We start from the raw sequence: 22,235 nt of genomic DNA, 5'->3' as shown, positions 1-22,235 counted from the left end.
TAACAGATATCTAAACAGGCGGTCTATCATTAACTCATTCCTGACCCAATTAACCATTTTGAGTAAGATTATGTTAGACCCATCTCCCGCTGCTTAAGCAAACACGTCCCCTCATAGCACAATTCACTGTAATGTCTTACATGATTATCCTAACTTTTCAAAAGCAGTATCAGACATTCTGTTGTAGGAGTATACTATAGAATGCACCCTTAATGCCAGCTGAAGGTGCTGCTTTTTGTATATTTCCAGAGTAACCTTTGTAATCCCTTTGGCATTCAGGACTAGCATGATTTACTTTGTCCAAGTTAAACCCTATGTATTTACCTTTTGGCTGTACAGGGTATCATTAAAATCCCCTCTGTCACTTTATTTCTAAGGAGCCCCATTCTACTTCCTGTAGTTCTTAGTCGTATGATTTGATACATCTTATTCAATCTGTAAAGATCCAGATTTACTAGTTTATCCGACTGAGTGTCCTTCCTTTAATTTTCTCCTTTCTACCTCCAGGGTCAGCCACCCATATGATCAAAATCATTTTCATTCCATGAGGCACCTTTACCTTTGAGAATACCGTGCTTCTTAGTCACAAATAAGTTAATCAAGTGCGATTAGTGACAGCTGACAACCTGCAGATCATGGGTGCAAAAGATTTGACTAGAGGTACAGAGGATACAAAACCTGTCTGTCTTCAGAACTTCGACTGTTGAGAGTTAAGGGGCTCATTTGGTAGATAATCTCTCTTCACAGATAATGAATCTTCCAGTGTAAATGATCTGCCTTAGGGTCTGCAGAGAATGCCCCCTTACAAAGGTCAATACCAGAGGTTTCTCCTCAACCTAGCCTGAAAATCCTAATGTCATCATCCAAGATTGACACTGAAGGACTACTTTAGAGCATACCCACTTGACGACAATGTCCCCTATGGCCAGCCTTGCATGGAGCATACATTTAGTCACATGCATGGTGCCATTCACCAGTTCCCTGGCAGGAAGAAACTGTTGTATAGCTAGCATTCTCAATTGGGACCATGTAGCCCAGTTGAAGGTGGTTTTCAAGAATGGCATGCCCCAGGGTACCTGAGTGAAACCCTTTCCTCCCAACCAAATCACATTTTTATCTGCGGTTAGGAAAGACTGAAATGAATTTCAACACTGAATGTCGAAACAACAATGGGGGCTCGGAGGGGGCAAAATTGAACAGATGGTGGGGTTCTTTATAGAAATCAGAATTGAAAATATTAGCCACTCTGCAGTCCTCTTCTTGCACAAAGGCTATAAGCTGTATTGACAAAGTTGAAGGAGCTCAATTAGAGGAACTGATGTGAAAGTTCATTTAATTTCTTTTTATTTGGCACGTCCGTGTGACCATAAAAGCACATAATCATTTAGTATAACATTATGAAAAAATACATATACAAGACATACAAGCTCATCCACTCTTATCCAATATAAAAAATTAAACGGAGATCAACACATTAACAATAGATGTATTGATCTAAAGACACCAACTTAAAACAGGACAGTAAAGCCCATGCATCACATCCTAATCAATACTATCCCCAGTTATCAAGTGGTCCTAAGTGTTTTTCGTGTTTTAATTGCATAAGTTTGAAAAGATGCTGTAGCAAAGCAGGTCTATACATCGTTTATTTACATTAAATGTTGATAAGCTGTTTTGCATGCAAACAAGCTCTCACTTCACAACAGGGGCCTTGGGTACATTTTTTTGCCTTCAAGATAGAACTTTCAGAAAAGTGTTGCGTGTAAAGTAGATTGAGGTATCACCTTATCATAGGGGCATTTTTGGTGCCTGTAGGAAATGCAACCAGGTGATGAAAAATAGAGAAATGGAATCCTTTTAAAAGAAATCTATGGTATGAGTTATGAACCCAACCGAGATGGCTCTGACATCCCTGGTGGGTAAAATGGGTCAAATAAAGTCCTTCCGTCGGTCGTATCTCCTCCCCAGTGTTCGGAACTAGCCCACTTTGTTCCTCAAACAATTGCTTCGCCATTTTTTGTGGTAACTGCTATATCTTAGGGGTACTCCCTCAAATGTGTGCCATTGGCACTGATAATTTGCAGTCACTTCCTGATCTTGGAAAGCCACGAAATCATACACACGGTCCAACGACATGCAGTCCCTGATAATGTCCTGGGATAACTTAGCTTCATTTTTTTGACCATATGGAATTCCAAAGTAACATTGTTTTCTGTTCTAGGATCATTGCTATGGGTCGTAGACCTAATGCAAGATGTATAATGGTGCCTGGTGTTTATTTTGGGTGGGATTGCTATCAGTCTTTTCAAAAACTTATTTTTTACTTGTTTTTGCAGAATTTTAGTCTCCACCCCCCTCCCTCTCTCTCCCATATACATGCCTTATGATGGTACAGATACTGTCTTAGCGCTTTATAATTGTATCATATCTGGAATATGCTTAGACACCAACTTGCTAGCAAATGAAAAAAAATACCTCATTCCTGGCCATTCGTACCACACAGGGTTCTTTGTTCTTCCCACTACCCATTTCCAGTAAATCTAAGACTTAAGTAGCTCAAGTGGTTCGTACTTGCGATTTTGCTGCCCCTTGGATAACAAGCATTTGCAATGCAATCGGTCTTGCCTTTGGGACCTTGTATGTATTTAGCTATGCAGCACATTAGCCTGGGTGCTGAAACTTCTACTGTTTAACATGGAGGGAAAGTAAGCACCAAACTGCGTGACACGCCAGGTATGGGAACACATGGAGAGAAATATTGCCTTTCAGCGGGAAATGGTATAGTCCAAAACTCAGTTTTTAATATAAAATCAGGGCCTTCTGTGGTCATATCACTGAAAATACAAGATTTGAAAAAAATATTACTGTCTGCGGGTGCTCGTGGAGGACCATTTCTATGGACTGAAATCAGAGAATGCTAAATTGATTCTGGTATTTTACTGACCTCTGCTGGTCATTTTACATCAAGAAAGTTAAATAGTCAGTTGCCAGAAAAATAAAAAAATACAGTCCCTCCGCAGAAAGCAATTCTGGTATTTTACTGACCTCTACTGGTTGTTTTCTATCAAGACCGTTAAATAGAGGCCTAAGCGGAAGCAGACAAGTCCTAGGGCTGATCCCCAGAGCCCACTAAGTACATACAAGTATATAATAAAGTAGAGAAGTATATACTAAAGTATATACAAGAGGTCTCGAATGCTTTACCTAAAAAGGATAGGAAATCCCTTTCTTGATGCTGCATGATATTATAAATGTTTTGCCCTGATTTATCAGATATGAAAGTTGATAACTAAAGGCCGACAAGGTGTCCATGCAAATGGCAGTTAAGAGCTATAAGGAAGCGAATTATCAAAGGGGAAGCAACAGAGCAGTAATTCTTAATAGTCTCTTCATGACCATCCCCACCATCGGACTGTGCCTTCCCCCAAGTATTAGATCGAAAACTCCTCTCTTCTGAGTCATTGTCAACCATGTACAAACATGAGTTCAATACTTCCCTCTTGGAGACAATGGGAACGCAAGGCAAGATGAGGAATTGCCACAACTCGGTTCTGCGGGGGATAGAGGGGTGTCTAAGTTCACATGGTGTAGAGTGCGACATTGGCCCAGGAAACTCCTGGGGGAGCAAGTAACGTCCCTATGGAAGGCAGGCCTACTGCATCAAAGCAGTTGGCCCAAGGAATGGTTCCACAAAGGCCCCTGAGGATTGGTGGGGCAGAAGGGCCTGAGCCCAAAAAATGGTCCAGTAAAGGCAGCTTGGAACTTAGAAGGGGCATTTTTGTTGAAGATGGCGGGCTAGTTAGAGAAGCAGGTTGCAACGGTACCTGATATTTTGTGAGATATTCTAATGACCTTGTATTACTCCAGTTCTTGCTGTGGGCACTGCCCCTCCGAAGTCATAAGGACTGATGCTGCTTCAACTTAAAGTTTGACAAAGAGCATAGTTAGAACAAAGAGGATCAGCTGTAGGACTTGTATTGGGACTTACTCTTCTCATTATACCAGTTCTGGTGCCAAGCTGGAGAATCCAGGGTAATCGACCGACAGATATGCCTGGGAGACCAAAACAGTTACCCTTTTCTGGTCAATGAAGAGTGGTAAAAACAAATCAACCTATCAGTGATGGCTTTGTAACACATTGATTGGCACAAGACGCAGACTTTCCTATTGTGATCTGGCCTAGAAACCACATACAGTGTCTGTGGTAATCTATCGGGCATCCTTTATTCTGTTATTTTTAGTGCTCTGGGGGTCTTTCATAATAGGACGAATCCAGAAGCGTGCAAAAGGGTGATAAGAATTAGGACTTGTACTCTGTAATGTTTTCTCTTAAAACAAAATGCGGTTCTACCTCTCTTTTCTTCCTCATCTTCCTATTTAGGGAAGAATAAGAGTGGTTTACTATTTTCATTGGTTAAGACATTCACTGTCCTATGAGGTACTAGAAAAAATTTCATAATGCAGTTATGCAGACATAAACACATTAATGTAAATTCTAGCATGAAAACAATCATTGTGGGACAGGCCTGGCACCACCCGTATTTGCTGTAAAAAAGCTTTCCAGAATAAGTCTGGCAATGGAGCGATCACATAAGATGAGGGGACATGTCTATTCATTAGAAATACATTCGTACTCAGTGACCTGATTTTGTTCGTATAGTTAATGGAGAATATATTTACTTTAGTTTGAATATAGATGGATATGAAGAACAGTGAATTTTTAAAACATTGCAATACAAAAGGTGATGTTATTGGAATTGCAGAGGAGTGCATTTTTTAAGGCAAAACACAAAACATGTTAATCTTTATTTCATTGTTCAGTGTTTTGGGTCAATATAGATCCTCTGTTCTAAAATGTTAGGGGATAAGTATTTTTAGGACAGAGATAGGAAAGAATGGAATCGGTGATACTGCTCAAACTATACCAAGGCATAGTAAGAAGGTTCAAATTGAAAATTGGCGTATGGCTTAAATTTCTAAAGACAGGAAAGAGGACTAAAATGAAATCTAATAATCTAAATACTGAGAAGATGGATACTTGGTAGCAAGAGTAAACGTGGCCTGGTTGGGGGTGGAGGGGGTATGCTGGAATGGATGGACATTTAAGCATGCATCTTGACTAGCCTTGTTGCTGAATTGTAGAACATTTGTTTGAGAAATGGGTTGGATGATGTGATAGTTCGAAGACCTGCCATTTAGAATTGTGACGAATTGTCCTATTAAGGTAACAAGAGGGGAAAATCCATAAGGTACTGTATGCATGTTATTTATCATCTCTCATTCGTATGCAAAGCCATTGAAATTATGCAGTTCTGCTGCATTTTCTGAATACGTTTGGATAACTACATTTGTTACATAATGCATCTGCTGCATAATCTTCAGATGTTAACAAAAAAACTATTTCCTGCTCAAATTGGTCGAAAGTTACTTAAAAGGCAGCAACACATGTTGTCGTGCAATGGAAAGCCATTCGCAAATACGGACTGGTCATTTTTTAATTGCTCATCGCTGTTTGGGTTTTAATCTGGAACTAATGAGGTGAAACCTTTGCCCAGATAGTGTTAATGTGTACAGATGACAAAATAACAAAGTAATACTGTCAAAAAGGTGCTTCATAATGCTGCATAATTTAAATTTTGTTGCTGCATAATTTTTGTTTCCCCCTGCACATAATTCCAGTGCGCCTGATCATATGTTGCACAGTTGAATATGGGCTAATGTCACTTATTGTCGGCCGATAGAAACTGCAACTCCAACCTCATGAGATGACCAGCAGGCCATGATTACAAGGATAGTGTTTGCTCTACATACATTCGGTTAAACCTGAATGCAGCCTCAACCTAAAGACCACCTACAATCATCCCTTTGGGCTTCCAGTCCCTTCACCCCTATTTTGGTGCCTATGCATTGTAGAGGCCATTTAGCCAGGCCCTATTTAACTCTGAAACTTTGTACCCCTTTATGTGATTTAAAAATACATCTCAGGTATTTCTTTTTGGTGAACACCTGGTATGTTTCTTTGAGTTGATGCCCATATAACAGGTAGCATAGCACGCATGGGCCTTTTCCAGCAACCCCAAGTGCTAAAATGCCATTTGTGGCCTGATATAGTTAAGAATATTTATATAGAGCATGGCTGCCCCAGCAACGAGGCGTCCCAGCGTTAGAGCAAAGCCTTGAGTAAGGTAGCAGGCAGGAAAATTAACATTGGGGAGAAAGCCAGGTCTTAACCAGCGTTCTAAAGGTCAGGTGATCGGGGATGCAACGAATGTGAAGAGGGAGAGAGTTCCATAGAGCGGGTGCCAACCGCCTAAAAGATCTACCACCAGATCTAGCTCTCCGTATTCGTGGGATTCTAGCAAGAGACCGGTCTGCTGAGCTCCATGTTCTTGTGGGTACATAATGAGAGCATAGATCACTTGAGGTTCCTGGGCTGATGCCTATGAGAATCTTATGCATATACATAGTGCGTTAAAACGGACTTTGTTCAAGGGGTAGTCAATGCAGGCGATAGAGGTTGGAGACGTGACAGTATTTGGGGAGGGCAAAAATAGCCCGTGCCGAAGCGTTCTGTACACGCTATAGTCTATTAATCACAGAATGATTGGACCCCGAGGGTAACACATTACAGTAGTCCAATTGGGCCAGGATAGAGGCTTGGATAATCAGCTGCCGTGTTGGAGAAGCGAAAAATCCAAATTTAGGCTTTAGGCATCGTTGCAGGCCAAAACATTTCCCTGCCACTGATTTAGCATGCATCTCCAAATTAAGTTTTGTCCAACATAATGCCCAAGTTCTTCACCCCTGGTTTGGGTATAGGGGGTATTCAGAGAGCAAGAGGCCACCATTCATCGCCCCAAAGATGGAAATCCTTGCCTACCAGAAGATCTCAGATTTGGCCGAATTCAACTGCAGAAAATTCGCCATCATCCCTTCCGAGACAGCCATTAGATCTGCTTTAAATTTTGCTGCATCCTGGCTGGGATTATTGGGTAGGGTGATCACCAGCTGGGTGTCATCTGTATATGACACCAGGGAGATGCCCCGAGCTTTGGCCATCAATGCCAATGGTCTCACTTAAATATTTACTAGCGTAGGGCTCAAGGCTGACCCCTGTGGAACACCGCAACTAAGTGGATGGGTACAGGAAGAAAAAGGAGGAGCAGTTACTTGGAAAGTCCGATCCGTCAAAAAAGACGAAAACCAAGATAGGGTTTTATTGTTAAACCCGATCTCCAAACGATGGAACAAGATTTCATGGGAGACCTTGTCAAAGGCTGCACTCGGATCCAGCAGAACTAACGCTGTAGTTCTGCCGGCATCTGATGCGGTCCGCAGCTGTTCTACAACTGTCAGCGAAGCCGACTCTGTACTATGCCTTGGTCAGAACCCATTCTGGGATGTGTCCAATATTGAATTAGCTTCCAAATAATGGGTTAAGATCGAATTAACATGAGATTCTTTGATTTTAGATAGGAACGGAAGAAGCGAGATTGGACGGAAATTGTCCAGTTTGGACAAATCTAGTGATGGCTTCTTCATCAGGGGGACCACTTTGGCATGCTTCCAGGACTTTGGAACCACCGCTGATGTTAAAGATTGATCAACTCCAGGCACTTAGGCAGGAGACACTGTTGAAATTTTCCAAAAACGTCAGGTCTCAGAGGGTCGTCTGGAGACCCTGATTTTATCTTAACAAACAGTGCTTCCATCTCTTTAGGAGAGATACAGGGGAACGATACAAGAGAATAACTCTGGGCCTCTGGGCACTTTCCTCCCCATGGAACTGGGGGCATCGCCTGGGTGAAAGCTGCGATAAATGCAGTCCACCTTCTCCAAAAATAAATTTGCCAGCTCTTCACATTGTAGGCTAGAGGATATGGTGCTGCCTGAAGCACAGGGGGATGTAACCAGGTCCTTCAGAAGGAGAATATAGTTTTACAGGGATTATTACTCATGGTAATCCAATTTGAGTAGTATGACGCCCTAGTTTTGCGGACCAGTTTGTGATATGCCTTAATCGCATTCCTATATTGAGTTTTGGCCTGAAGGTCATATGATCGCCTCCAGGCTCGCTCCAGGACCTTGCAGTTCTTCCTGGCCAATATCAAATGCTCATTAAACCAGACATTGGCCAGTGTACTTTTAGAATGTGTAAGCTTGAGCGAAATGCATGTATCCAAGGCTCTGATGACCCAGCCATGAAAGAGCACATCAGCCTCTTCCATATTCAAGAATTTTCCAGGAGGTTGACTGCTCAAGGCCGCAAGGAAAGCCACCTGGTCTAATTTAAGCCAGGGGTGTTTAATTGAGGGGTTCTTATGAAGTAACCGGCGTATGGGGCCAGCTAACGCTAGTTGCATTGGAAGAAGAGTGATCTGTCCATGTCTTAGGAAGGGGTGCTTGTACTTCCAACGACTGGAGATTTGAAAAAAATCGGGTCAAGGAGATGCCCTGCAATATGGGTTGATCCATTTGAGTCAATTGGCAGGCAGCCATATCCCCCAGAAAACTAAGTGTCGGGAGACTCCTGCATCTCTAAATGGAGGTTCAGGTCCTCTGACTATAAATTAGCGGTCTGGAATGCTAATGCAGTAATAGCATCTACCAGGGCTACTCTAAAGCTCTTAGATGGACGAGGTGGGCGATAAATGAGTATATAGAGGTATGTGACTCAAGATGCCATGTACATGTCTAACACCAGGCCTTTGGGAACGTGTATGTCCTGCGCAGCCTAATACTGGACTTTGCAGGAGGTGCCCTTCTCTACTCCGCTAAAGGCATTGTGCCAAGTCATGTTCAAAGTGTATCCTGAAATGCCCTTTGTGGCCTAAGGCAGCTTTTCAGATTGCGTGTGCACTGCAGGATGGCTTGGTGAGTTGAACAGCTACGGCTGACATATGGGGGACCTGAAGGTCAGTCATTTGAATCTCAATAGAGCAGGGTTCTTCAAACTGGGGGGTGGGTCCCCTACAGGGGCATCAAGTTATCCAGTTGGGTGGAGGGGGTCGTCAGGCTCTGGCCAAAAGAAACATCATGCTGATAGCAGTGCTTTGTTTTCAGCAGAAACCAATTAGCTGCAGTAAGCCGCTTTGTAATGGGCCATCAATAACTTTTGTAATTTATATCCTGGTTGGGAGAAGGTGTCAAAAGGAAAGGGAATCCAAATATCCTTCAAAACCCCCACCCCCATTTCTAATAATCACATTGTGTCAGTGGTCGAAATGGGGAAAAAAAAGTAGGGGAACTGTGGGCGGAGACTCAGTGGCGGGAATAACCCAAGGATTGGATTAGTGGGCGGAGTCGGGGGTGTGGCTAGAAATAGCAAAACATACCAATTTTTGAACGTTTGGCATTTCACTGACCAGTTACAGCTTATAACGTTATTTAATTCAAAGACTCAATAAACATGTTTATTTGAGGTTTAATATACAAGTTGTTTATATTTAATTCATTCACAATGTGGGACATATTTCCAATCACAGAATATTCCAAATATGCTTATAAGTGGAATCATGAGCCATGCAGTTTCTTTCATCTGCACTTCTCCTCCCTTTTTCTAACCATTTATGAACATAAAATTCAGGTTTAAATTCTAGGACGGGTGGCCCCACTATATTTATGAACATTATAGAAGACAGACGATTGATTGATATTCTGTTCCGCAGTGGTGTGAGCACATCATTCATTACACTAAAGCCCCGTTCACATTCAGCAGTTGAGGTACAAAAGGTGTTTATAATGTGCATTAATGGTTTCAGGCTTTCAGGGATGCAATTTTTATTTTGTTTGTACTCTCAAACCAAGAATGTACTGCCTGGTATCGAATACATGCAACCTGCTACAAAGGTTTTGTAATTCTCCCTCACCGTATAAGATGTCTACTGGATCTGGCCAATAAACTGGTTGTAGGAGTTTCATTCTATGTACTAACTCTTTGTATTCTATTTCATCATTGTTTGTGGTTGTGCATCTAGAAACATTTGATGCATTAGACATTGTCATCCTTTTTCGCAGGTTATTTGCTAAGCTCCTAAAGAACTGTGCCCTATTGATGCTAACACAGCCTTTGTTCTGTTGCAGTCCTACACCAGCAAACTGCATCCGCTCAGCAGCATCTAATGCAGTTGTAGCAAAGGGCCCAGGTGAATCAGCCATTGATTCAAACACTAAAATCTGCATCTGTATTGAACGATCGGCCTCGTATATGGTCATATCACGCCGCTGCAGCCTTCTGGATAGGTCACTCAATTCTGTGAGAGCATCATATAAAATGCCCATATTTTCAACAAACACCAGGGAGGTTAATAAACTGTTTAAACCAGCATATTTCCTCTGCTCAATGTCACTCCTCGTTGAGTCTTCGGAAGATTCCATGAAATGTTTACTAAGTGCTTTGTAGTTATTCCAAACAGCTCTCACAGATCTTTCACTTGAGGACACCCAACGTACATCTAGCACCTTTCCAATTGCCAGAAGTCTTACTTCTACCTCCAGAGCACATTTCCCAAGCTCTCTCTGATTTTTCGGAGAGGCATGGTAGGTGGTATATAGTTTATCAAAAAAAACTTTGAGCTGATTAATGCCTGCGACTTCTTTACAAACCTCACCCACAGCAAGCTCCAGCTTGTGGTTAGCACAGTGCCATACATTCAACTGTGGATATTTCAGTTTCAGAAGAGTTGCCACACCAGATTTCCTACCTATCATATTGGAAGCACCATCTGTTACAAGCTGAACCAAATGACTTTTTAAATACTCATCAGTAAAACCGTGTTTCTCTAAGCATGCAAGTAAGGTATCTAAGATTATATCTGCTGCTGTGCTTGGCAACTCAACAAGGTCTAACAAAAAGGTCAGTGGCTCATTGTGTTTATCAATACATGCTCTTACACAGATAATTAGTGTGGTCAATTTACTAACTGTGGTCAGGTCAGAGGGGGTGTTGTATATGCCGCTTTTATAGACTTCTCCACAGCGTTCGATAAAGTGGATCGGGGCACGCTGTGGAGAAAATTGATGGGGATGGGTGTCCCTCCTCCCCTACTGGACTTAGTACGGGCTTTACACACTGAGACCTGGTGTAGGGTCTTAATGGGGGGTGAAAGGGGGTTGTCGGCTAAAATACCATCTCAGAATGGCCTTAAACAGGGCTGCTTATTGGCGCCCCTGTTGTTCTCCCTATATACAACTGACCTCCCTGCAGCTGTGTCCCGTAGTGTGGGGATCGCACCGTTGATAGGAGGGGTGCCAATAGCCTGTCTGATGTATGCCGATGATGTTTTATTGCTCGATTTAACTCCTGCGGGTCTGGCCAACAGGCTTCAGGCTCTTCAGGATTTTGCTGGCGAGCATTATATGAAGATCAATATTAATAAAAGTAAAGTGATGTGTATTGCGGGTAGGAAGAAATGTCGCTCTACAAATTTCGGCTGGGCCATCGGAGGGCTTAGATTGGAGGTCGTAACTTGTTATACGTTTTTAGGGAAAATATTCTCATCCAACATGAGCGAGAATCCTCATATAGAGCATTGCTCCTGCAAAGCTCTTGCCCAAGGTAATGGGTTAAAGTCCCTATACCTGGCAACGGGGAAAAGACATTTTTCTAGTCTTTTAGAAGCATTTAGAGCTAAAATCCCCGCTACCATCTTGTACGGTATAGAAATAATTGAGATAAAATATTGGGACTTTTGCAATAAGATCGAGGGAAAACTCCTAAGATCCCTCTCGAATTTTAATAATGCTTGTTCACTGGCTGCGTGTAGGCTGGACTTCGGACTCAGGAGTGCCTGGGTTCAGGGGCTGTGCGCCTTAATAAGGTGGGTCGCCAACTTAGCCAGAGCGAGAGAAGGAACCCTGCGAGTCCTACTCAAAAATGAACTTTTGGGCAATTTTAAGGAGTTCTCTAAACTTGTTAACAATTTTAGAAGGGCTGTGAATATCCTTAGATTGGATGAAAGCGTGCTTTTCTCCTACTCTCCCACGCAGTTAAAACAGGTCCTTAGGGAGGCCTCGTGGGAGTATTGTTTTCAATCCGATAAAAAAACAGTTGGAGATAAAAGGAATGTGGAGCTGCTGGTCTCCTCCTATAGGTTGAAACAGCCCCAACCGTATGCCCAGTGGAATCTGCCACATGGGATTCGTAGGTTTTGGTTTTTATTACGTTATGACTTAATCCCTCTTAATGTGTTGTTGTCTAAATGGTACGGCACTTCACCGTTGTGCAACCTATGTAAATTAAATAATCAGGACTGTATACATGTACTTTTGATTTGTCCTATGTTACGAAGCCTGCGCAAGAGATGGCTTAAAGTAATTTGTCTTCGCCTTAGCATTGTCACTTTACAAGATTTTCTTCATGCACTTTATTGCCCACCAAATGAAATGTTTTGTGCCTATGTTTTTAACTTTTTTAAAGGATTTTTAGATATTTATTAAATTTTCTGGAACATTGTGCCGGCCTGGCTATGTGGGACTATGGGTTTGCAGTGTACCTATTACGATATGAATACCATGCCTTATATTTTTGTATTGTTGTAGATTGTGTTGTTTTGTTTGTATATGCTTATGTGGCCCTCTCGAGAGCCAAAACATAATAAATAAAATTTGAATTTGGTACTAACTGTGGTAGATTCATCTATCATGAGGCTTATTTTTGATTCATTCTGCAAGATACAATCAATCAGCCTTGACCTCATTGTAGCAGCAATATGGTTTATTATTATGTCCGCGCAGCTGTGATCTGAATGCAATACTCTGCCCAAGTCTGCACCATTCATCTTTTGAACATCAATATCTAACGGCATATCAGAAAAAGGGCGCTCATGTTTGCCTATTTTGTATGCATTTCTGAATACACGGCATGTGTCTACCTGTACTTTCATTTGCATTTTCAAATTGTACTGTGGAATACTTTCACGGGCCCTCTGTTCTAAAATAGCAAGTGCCTTAAGATGACATGAGCTATTCTTATGACGAAATATTTTTTCTGCAGAGAAATTAACTGCTTGTCTTTAGAAGGGCCATATGGGATGACCAAGCAATCTACCCATTCCATGGAAAGATGCACACCTTGACTTGTTTCTGTTTTAAGATTTACCTTCCTGCACACTTTACATCCAAGCTTGCCTTTGGAAAATAAGAGCCATGGATATTCTGTACGTTTGATTTCAAGTTGTTCCGAAGACCAGCAGGCTGGGTGATCAATTTGATCCACACTCTCCACCACATTTCCTTGGAGGAGTATGTGACTGTCGTTAGTGCCACAGCCATCTAACAATACTTCGTCTTCAGAATCGACTCTTCTCCTCTTTTCGGGCATCCTGCCACTTTCACTTGTTTGCCTTTCAAAACCCTGATTTGCATTTGCCATTGGTCCTTCCGAACTGGAGCCTGGGGACTCGCGTGTTTCGCGAGATGTGGCTCGAGCATTTTTCTTCTGCAGCCACTGAAGCATCTGCATAAATAATTGTGTAAATACATACATTTTAAAATAAGCACTGTACCATAACTCATGATTTATTTTAAATGCTGGCTGTCGGTACAAATTGGGATTTTCCACAAGACAATTTAAGAAAGAGTCCATGTCATTTTTTAATCCCACGGTAAACACTATATTGAATATTAGCCGTTCGACAATGAAAACTATGGTGTAAATTAAAATGTGTCAGCCCACACTTAAGGCATTTACTTGAAAAATATTTTTACATGCATTTATGCAATGGAATAATGGGGGAATTAAATGCTACATTGTTTGTATCAATGAGCAGGTCCCAATAAATGTGAGGGAATAGATTGAATAGTCTCAGAACCTGGCTGAGGCTCTTTACCTCTTTAAAACTTGACGTTGGATTGAAGAAAGTCGAATACTGAGAAGCTTCCGGGTAAGCAGCAATTTATGTGGCAGGCGGAAGAGATTTAGGAACGCCCCTACTTCCGAGATTCTGTAACAACTGTGCTTTGCGGCCTATGCAGTGACACTGATTTGCCTCCGATCTAGCAGTAAACCTGATCCCTCTATGGCCTTGCAGTGCTGTGGTTTGATGACCTGTCTTTCTGGTTTGAGAACAAACACCCTCATCCGGTTTCTGGTGAGTGTCTGCAACTGCACGATCTGAGAAATCTTTCAAATAAAGAAGGGAATGTTAAATAAAAGTTAGCATGAATTTGCTAGAAAATAATGATAATTTTGCACTGGTATCTACAGAATGGGAACTGCGCAATTTTACATTGTCCCATAACTAAGTTCAGGGACAAAAAAAACTGTTAGACACCAGTAAACCCTGGTTTAAAGACCACTGTTCTAACTATTGAGCTCTGCTGCCCATTCCTGCACCTTCTCATAAAGTTGGGCCTTCTTAATTGGCCAAGTCAACCCCCTAGATGTCTTACTGCAGTACACATCTTATAGCAGCTGGTAAACAAGACATGGAACATAATAAGTTGATACGTTCTGGCATAATGCATTTTAGTTATCTGAGGCAGTGTGTGCATAATAGTTACATTTTATTACCACTTGTACCTCACTGTCAGTGTTTTCTGTGCTGGGATCACTGTTGACTACGTCATTCAGTGACACTCGAGCAAAGCAAAGTTGTAGTCCTATGTTTTTTTTATGTGCTTCACGCAGCATGCACGAGGCCAGCATTAGATGTTCAAACATGAATGGTAAAATATCCTAGTTTGCAGATGTTTTCCACATAATTGCTCTGCCGTATTTTTCCACATGATACATCTCCCGCATAATCTGATGGTTTTAACAAAAAAAGAATTGTAGCTCAAACGGATCAAAAGTTACTAAACAACGTGAATTGTGTTGCTGTGAAGTGGAAGGCCGTGTGCAAAGGTTGACTGGTCACCTTTCTCACCGCTGCATTTGCATGTTACACTGGAATTAATGAGGCGAAAGCTTTCCAGAGACTGTTAGTATGTGTAAAAATGTCAAAATAATAATGTATCAGAAAATGTACTACATAACACTGCAGTCTTTTTTGCTGCATAATTTAGTCAACACTGCAACATAATGTTGTCCTCCATTGCTGCATAATTGCAGTGGCCCCAAAGCAGGCAGCACATGCTAAAAGTGCTTGTGTATGAAGCAGAGAGACAATTAAGTTTGTGAGCTTAGGGACATATTTATGGGAATAGTGGCGCAGGGCAGCACAGCAAGTTACTTTGCTGCGCTGCCCTGCGTCACAGGGAAAGGGCGGGAATGTGCCGTATTTATCCAATATGGTGCATTCCGGTCTTTTCCCCCTGCACTGGCGCCATTTCGACAGCCTAGCTTCAACGCAGGCACACTTGCCCCATGGTGCAAGGGTGCCTCCTTTGCATGCAGGATTGTTTTTGTGCAGGAAGGGGCACCTTCCTGTACAAAAACAATCTTGAGAGGCTTTTTCATCTTTCTATGTGGGCTGAAGAATAAAGCACAGTTTGAAAGAGGAAAAAACAAGGAGAAATAAAGATATTTCTCCTAGTTATGCCTCCTCTGGGGCAGCGCAAGATTTTGCTGCATTCCCAGGATTACAAGTCCTTGGAAATCTATGAATGCGTCAAAAACCGTGGGAGACTTTTATTATTGCAGGAAAACTACTGCGGTTTACAAGGAACTCTGCAGTGATTTATGAGTTTTTAAGAGTGAGTCATTATGCTGCACAGTTCTGCTGGTTTTGTTACTGGGGGCCGATTTCGCAGCATTGCTGCAAAACCAGTCCCCAGTTACAAAACCAGTCTCCCATGCAACACCTACCGCAACTCCTCCCGTGCACACAGTAAGGCAATGCAGCAGTTTGTGCTGGGTTGCAGTACTCCATATCTATGAAGCCGTTCAAAGACATGCAAAGTGGTTTTACGTGGCTTTTAAATATGACTTCGAGCTTTGCATTGTGCATGTACCACATTGGAAGGTGTAACCATGACGCAAGGCCCTTGAAAACATGCTCCTTAGTCTGGTATGCATGCAAATCCTGCATTGCAAATCCCTGGTGAGTTGCATTAGTACTACTGGAACAAGACCTATGAAGGCACCAATGCGTGAGGTGGACTGGCCTCAATGGTCCAGTGACCTCCGTGACAAAGCCACTGCTGCTCTAGGGTGTGCTGCTTTGTAGACCTGCCCGCAAGACTGGTGGTGAACTTCGGTATGGATTGTGGTGGACAGGGCTTCAAGTTTACTCAACTGGCCATACTCAACTGGCCACCAGTAGGGTTCACCTGCTGGTGCTAAGAGACCAGGGCTTCTAAGGTCTAGTGGGGCCTTCTAAAGTCTATCATGGGTGCTCCCTCAGGAGTGGTCTGATGGACAAGGCATGAAGGCTGAACCAGGTTCCCCAGTTCCAAATTTGGTAGCTCTGGCCATAATGCCACATCCTATCCCCACCGAACACCCTTCTGCCCCACTGAGTGAAACTCGCACTGTCTTCAGCTACAACCCAATTCTGCCCCATTATAAGCACCTGGATGTGACTCATTTCAAATTAGGCAGTGCCTGAAAAAAAGTAACAACATTCTGGGAAAAGCAAATACTCATAGGGAATGCAGGATTATGTAAAGCATGCAAAATATAAGCAGGAACGACATGTTACCTTAACGCTTTTACTCTCGTTCAGAAATCAATGAGTATTTTTTGTCTCAAACATTGAGGACATGAATATAGGGCTCCTCTTGTACACATGTGTTAAGCAGGGCTCAGAGAAAGGAACTCTTCAAGAGAATCTGATCTGACTCACGGAAACCCACAAGGGCTCCTTCTTATCCACAAATTGTGCACTCTTGATTGTCAGCGCCAGGATACCTGTTAGGTGAGAGTGCGCTTAACAAGTGAGATAGATAAATAAATAATTCTTATTCATGTCAGCCAGCTGGATGCTCAAACATAGTCTAGTACATATGTATTCAAGTGTCCTGCAAAGAAGAATGAGTGCGAGTAAGTAAATGTGGGTGTGAATGATTGAGTGCCTGAATGTAACTGAGCATGAGTGAAAGAGTGTATGTCGATGAAAGTGACAGAAAGAGAGTGATAAGGAGTCACGTAGAGTAAGTGAAACTGTAAGTTAGAATGAGGTAATCCGAGTAGGAAAAAGTGGTGAGACTGAGTGAGTGAGAATGTGATACCGAATGTTGAAGAGTGAGTGCAAGTGAGCAATTTTGAGTAAAAAGGAAAGTGAATGAGAATGAATAATGGGGGTAGTGAGCCTGAGTGAGATAACATGTGAGCAAGCAGGACAAAACACAGGCCTTGGCAAAGTGGAGGTAAATATTTACTTATGGGAGGAACATATTGTGCATCTTGAAAAATGTGGTCAACTCCTGGGTATGTTGTCTTGGCACAGTAATGGCTTTTGAGAGAATTTGTGTAAAAATGGGGTGTTGAAAATAAAATGCAATATTTGACCCCATAGTTTTTTTTTCAAAATTATCTTGGGAGTAGCAACACCCAGACTGCAAATCCTCCTAAAAAAAAAAAAAAGGCACCCTTACTCGCTTTGTACGCTCTAGTTCAGCTCTAGCATTACGCTAAACTACTCTCAAGCATCACCAGCCATGGTGAGAAAGGGTATTGTGCACAACCGACACAGTTGAATAGTTTATGCATTTTACTGTTCCATTGGCATAAGACTCAGGAAAAGAAAACCTGTCGCAGTTCTTTATTGATCCTTCACTTTAAAGTAGATCCGAGAAACTACTAATCTCTCCTTACCGGACTACTGATAATATATCTTTTGAGCTCTCGCTACCGGCTTTCTGACTTTAGCTGCTTTTGGGACAGTGAGTCCAGGACCCATGTCTGCGCATACCCGGCGCACTTGGGGTGCAACATTTGCGAAGGCCTGTCCACTTCGCAGCAACACAAGTCAAATTTTTTGTAACTTTTGATCCGTTTGAGCTACAAACAATTTGTAAGTTAAAATTGTCAGGTTATGTAGCAGATGTGTTATGTGTCAAATATGCCAGGATCATAATTATTCAGAAAACATTTGCAAACTAGGATATTTTGCTATTCATGTTAGAACTGGTCCTGTGGAAAATAGGAGAAGTGCTGATGACAAACTCCATGGCTCGGAGACAAATGGCCTGTGCTTCCACTTTTAAGCGTATTGGGGACATTCTGTGATTGGAAACGTATCGAACTTTGAAAATGTATTTTAATGGGAATTCATTTTAAACCTTAAATCACATGTTGCCTTCCCATTTTAGACGTGATGAATAGAAAGGGTGTGTGCTGATCTCTTCTGTGCTTTAAGTGCAGCCCGCCCTCATTACAGAGCAGAAAGTTTGTGTTGGGCGCTATAACAGAAAACATAAACAACAGATAAGACATTCGACATTTCCCGTTTAAAAATGCACCAGGTATTTTATTTTCCCAACTTACTTGATCTTTGTGGAGTTCAACTTCAGAGGCAGTCCAGGCTCCTCTTGCAGGCTCCGGCACAGAGAAAAGAGCAGAGCTGTAAAGGAGGGGCTGGTGACCTCTGGGCAGGCACGGAGAACAACTTCCAGGAGAGGCTAGTGGGGCTGGGACAGCGTTTCAGTTCTGGCTGGCTGGAGAGCAGATTCACAGTCCCAAAGTCCTCAGTGAAGCCCTTTTCTTCTTTCCCAGGTGGCGTCCGTCAGTCTGCGTGAGTGGGGAAGGGAGGGAGACACCAAAGTATCCTGATGTGACCATTGTATTGGTCACAGTGGGGGCAGGCAGGCCAGTGTCCTCACTGAATGAGGTGTGAATCGCAGGCTCAGAGCAGCTTGAGGTGTGAATCACGGGCTCAGAGCAGCCGTTTTCCAGCTATGCTAAACTGATGGCCCCTTTCAGTATCACTTTGCCGGCCCCTAGACACAGAGGGTAAAGGGAGGAGGTTGGGCGCGCTGCAGAGGCCTTCGTCGATGTGCACGGTGGACCGCACAGGCTGGATAATAAAGGTGTCATATTAAATTAGGGCCGTCCCGGTACGCTTTTTTAAAATCAAGAAGTAGGGACTAACATAATTTTTAAAAGTAGGGGCACGCCGTGCCCTTCCGTTCCCCCCCCCCCCCCTTCTAACACTGCATTGTGTATACGTTTACATGTTCGTAAGGCCTGCCTGTCCAGAATAGTATTTTTGGCCATAATGTATTTGATTGCATTCTTTAAACGATAACGGAACTTAACTGCAATGTTTAAGTCTAGACCTATTGAAACATTGCAAGTTTAATGGAATAATTGTGAAACATTTTGAGGGGCCCCCCCAATTTCAAATTTCACTGTTAATGGGAGGGGAATGAGCACATGGCATTAACAAGTTTAACCACTGCAATAGGAGGTCTGGTGGTTGGCTGGATGGGCAATCCTTACTTAATGTGGGTGTGGAGTTGTCACCTAGCACACTTGCACTTCAAAAGCACTGGTCCAGCACACTCGCAAAGGACTCCTGCACCCCCAGACAGACTGGGACCAGGGCAGGAAGGCAAGACATTCAAGACACCTCTTTAGGGGTAAAACACTAGAACCTGCCTCCATTTCAAAGTGGGCACCAGGTATAAATATTGGACCCTCAAAACCAACACTTCAGATCACTTCTGGACCTGTGTAAGACTCAGTAGGTCTGCTCTGCTGCAAGAAGGACTGCTGAGCTGCTCTGCGTGCAAGAAACAAATTAGTTACTCACCTGTAACTACGGTTCTCCAGTATTGGTATCTTTCATAGATTCACATGCTTGAATCATCCCCGTCGTCGTAGTGGGAGTTCCACGGTATACAAATAAAAGCAGTAGATAAAACTACCATAGGCTACCATGCAGTGAAGAGTCACTGCAATAGCCTATCCACTTTCTTTTGTAAAAAAAAAAAAAAATAACCAAACTTAAGCAACAGCCAATCAGGCGACTGCACCCTTGTTAAATGGTAGCGGCAGTTTCAGTCGATAACCTTTCAAGTATTGCCCGGCGGTAATCGCCTCTTATACCATTCGATGATTAACCAAAAAAAGAGGCAGGCGCCGGAGACTGGAAGGCAGGAAACAGGGTTTATTTCTCATGAGGAGAGCCTGTCATTTCGGACACGCACACACAATGTCTTCGGGAGGTGCTCTAACCACATCTTTGAGGCCTGGCCTCTTATACACAGGTTTATTGCTTTATTACACGTGACACATTCTTGTTGAGACTTTGATGTACGGAAAGACATCCTTGGAATCCCCACTTCAAGCTCGTTCCCACACATATCTACAGTAAGTGATGGCTATTCCACAGCAGGATACTCTGTCGATTCCCGGAACGGGGTATCTGATCGGATCGCACGGGGTGGGAGGCCTTTGATTAGTCGGAGATCCTTTGAATCGGGGCAACTGCTTACAGGAAGGGGGCCGATAAATGGCAGCTGCAGGACCAGGTGGTGGCTTGGGAGCGGGGCAGGGCAGAGGAAGGGGGTTCATTAAAGGACGGGGAGGTGCTGGCCCCGGGGGGTGGTTTTCGCTTCCGAGGTAGGGTCGCGCTGGGGAGGGGTGTATGGTCAATGCACGAGAGAGCGGGGGGGTGTTCGCAGCGCCAAGGGAACGCGCTGGTGATCGGCGAGGGGCAGAGGGGCCATGGCGCTTTCAAAATGGCTACTGCTTAAGTGAGCGTACGGGCCTGAGAGGGGACAAGGTGGCGCCGATTATGTTGACATCGCAAACCAGATTTTAACACCCTCTAACAATCTCAAGAGAGGCTAGGTTCCTCAGATTTTCAAGCACGAGTATGAAACTTTATACCTTGAGGAAATAAGGGAAGCCTCTCAGGGGAGGAGGGTGGGTTGCATATGAATCTATGAAAGATACCAATACTGGAGAATCGTAGTTACAGGTAACTCATTTTCTTCTCCAGTGTTGGATCTTTCATAGATTCACATGCTTGAATCAGAGTAGCTAGCAGTTTCATAAACATGCATGTATAGAAATACTGTGATGTATATTTGTTGATCCTTAGAGGATGGTGTTACAATATGCATGCCAATACAGAAACCTCAATAAGATATTATGCAGCAAGATATCAACCATATAAAGAGATTATGGACATAAATATAAGTACATTACATCAATCAAAGAATATAAAACACCTCTAATAGTAGAGGCTTACCTTATTGAAATAGATGACGCAGGACTGCCTGTCCCACCGCTGCTTCGCTAGAAGTTGCCATGTCCAGGCAATAGTGCCGCGTGAAGGTATGAGCATTCTTCCAGGTAGCGGTCCGGCAAATCTTGTCTAGTGGAATACCAGCGGAAAGAGCAGCAGAAGAGGACACTGATCTTGTAGAATGCGCCCTGGTCATGGTTGTAAGCGGTTTACCCGACTTAACATGACACAATTGGAATAGTAGCAGCGATCCATCGTGGAACAGTTCTTTTTGTGACCGCAGATCCCAGCTTTACAGACCCATAAGATACTAAAAGTTGATCCGTTCTGCGCAGCTGCTTTGTCCTTTGTAAGTAAAACTTAAGGCATCTTTTTACATCTAAAGAGTGAAGCGACTTCTCCGTCAGTGAAGGATGCGGGTAAAAGTGTGCAGAATTACGGGCTCATTCAGGTGAAACTGAGATGGTACCTTTTGCTATAAATTTAGGATTTGTTTGTAACATTACATAGTCCATTGTGAAGCGCAAGTAAGGTTCTTGAATGGTGAATGCTTGAATTTCGCTTACTCTTCTAGCAGAAGTTTGAGAAGCAAAGCCACTTTCCATGTGAGAAACTTGAGCTCTATTTTGTGAATTGGCTCAAACAGTGGTTTCATTAACTGAGACAGGCCACATTAAGGTGCCATTCTGGTGGAGGACGCCTAATAGGAAGAAAAGTTCTGAAAAGACCCTTCATGAACTGTTTGATGCGAGAAGAGCAGAGTGAAGAGGCGTCGGACGTCCGCCTATAACAGGAGAGGGCCACTAGGTGGACCCTTACTGAAGCATACGCCAGACCTGATCTTGCCAGAGATCAGGCAATATTTGTTCTGGGGAAGAGAGAAGGGGGGAAATGTCATTCTGAAGGCACCAAGAACAAAAAAATCCATTTTAGTCTGTTTTAGTAGTAGACTATGCTCTTGCTCTGGATAATATATCTTTACAGTCTTCAGGGATAACTAAATCCTTGTACTCATTGAATTCAGGTTCCAGACATGCAATTGAAGAGAAGCTGGGTGTGGATGCAGGATCTGCCCTTTGTTAATCGTTACCAGGGTGGCTGACAATGGAAGGTGATGAGGTTTGGATTGCGACAGCAGGAGTAGCTCCGTGAACC

General features: G+C 43.0%; 1 protein-coding gene across 3 annotated transcripts in view; it reads left to right on the top strand.

Annotated features, from left to right (window-relative positions):
- Window positions 1–22,235, top strand: part of HEXB (hexosaminidase subunit beta) — a 285,155-nt gene that overhangs the window by 245,778 nt on the left and 17,142 nt on the right. The window lies entirely within an intron of this gene.

The sequence above is a fragment of the Triturus cristatus genome, chromosome 2_1 (genome assembly GCF_964204655.1).
Source record: "Triturus cristatus chromosome 2_1, aTriCri1.1, whole genome shotgun sequence".
NCBI lineage: Eukaryota > Metazoa > Chordata > Amphibia > Caudata > Salamandridae > Triturus > Triturus cristatus.
Note: the sequence above shows the minus strand (reverse complement) of the source record. Positions and strands in the feature narration are given on the sequence as shown.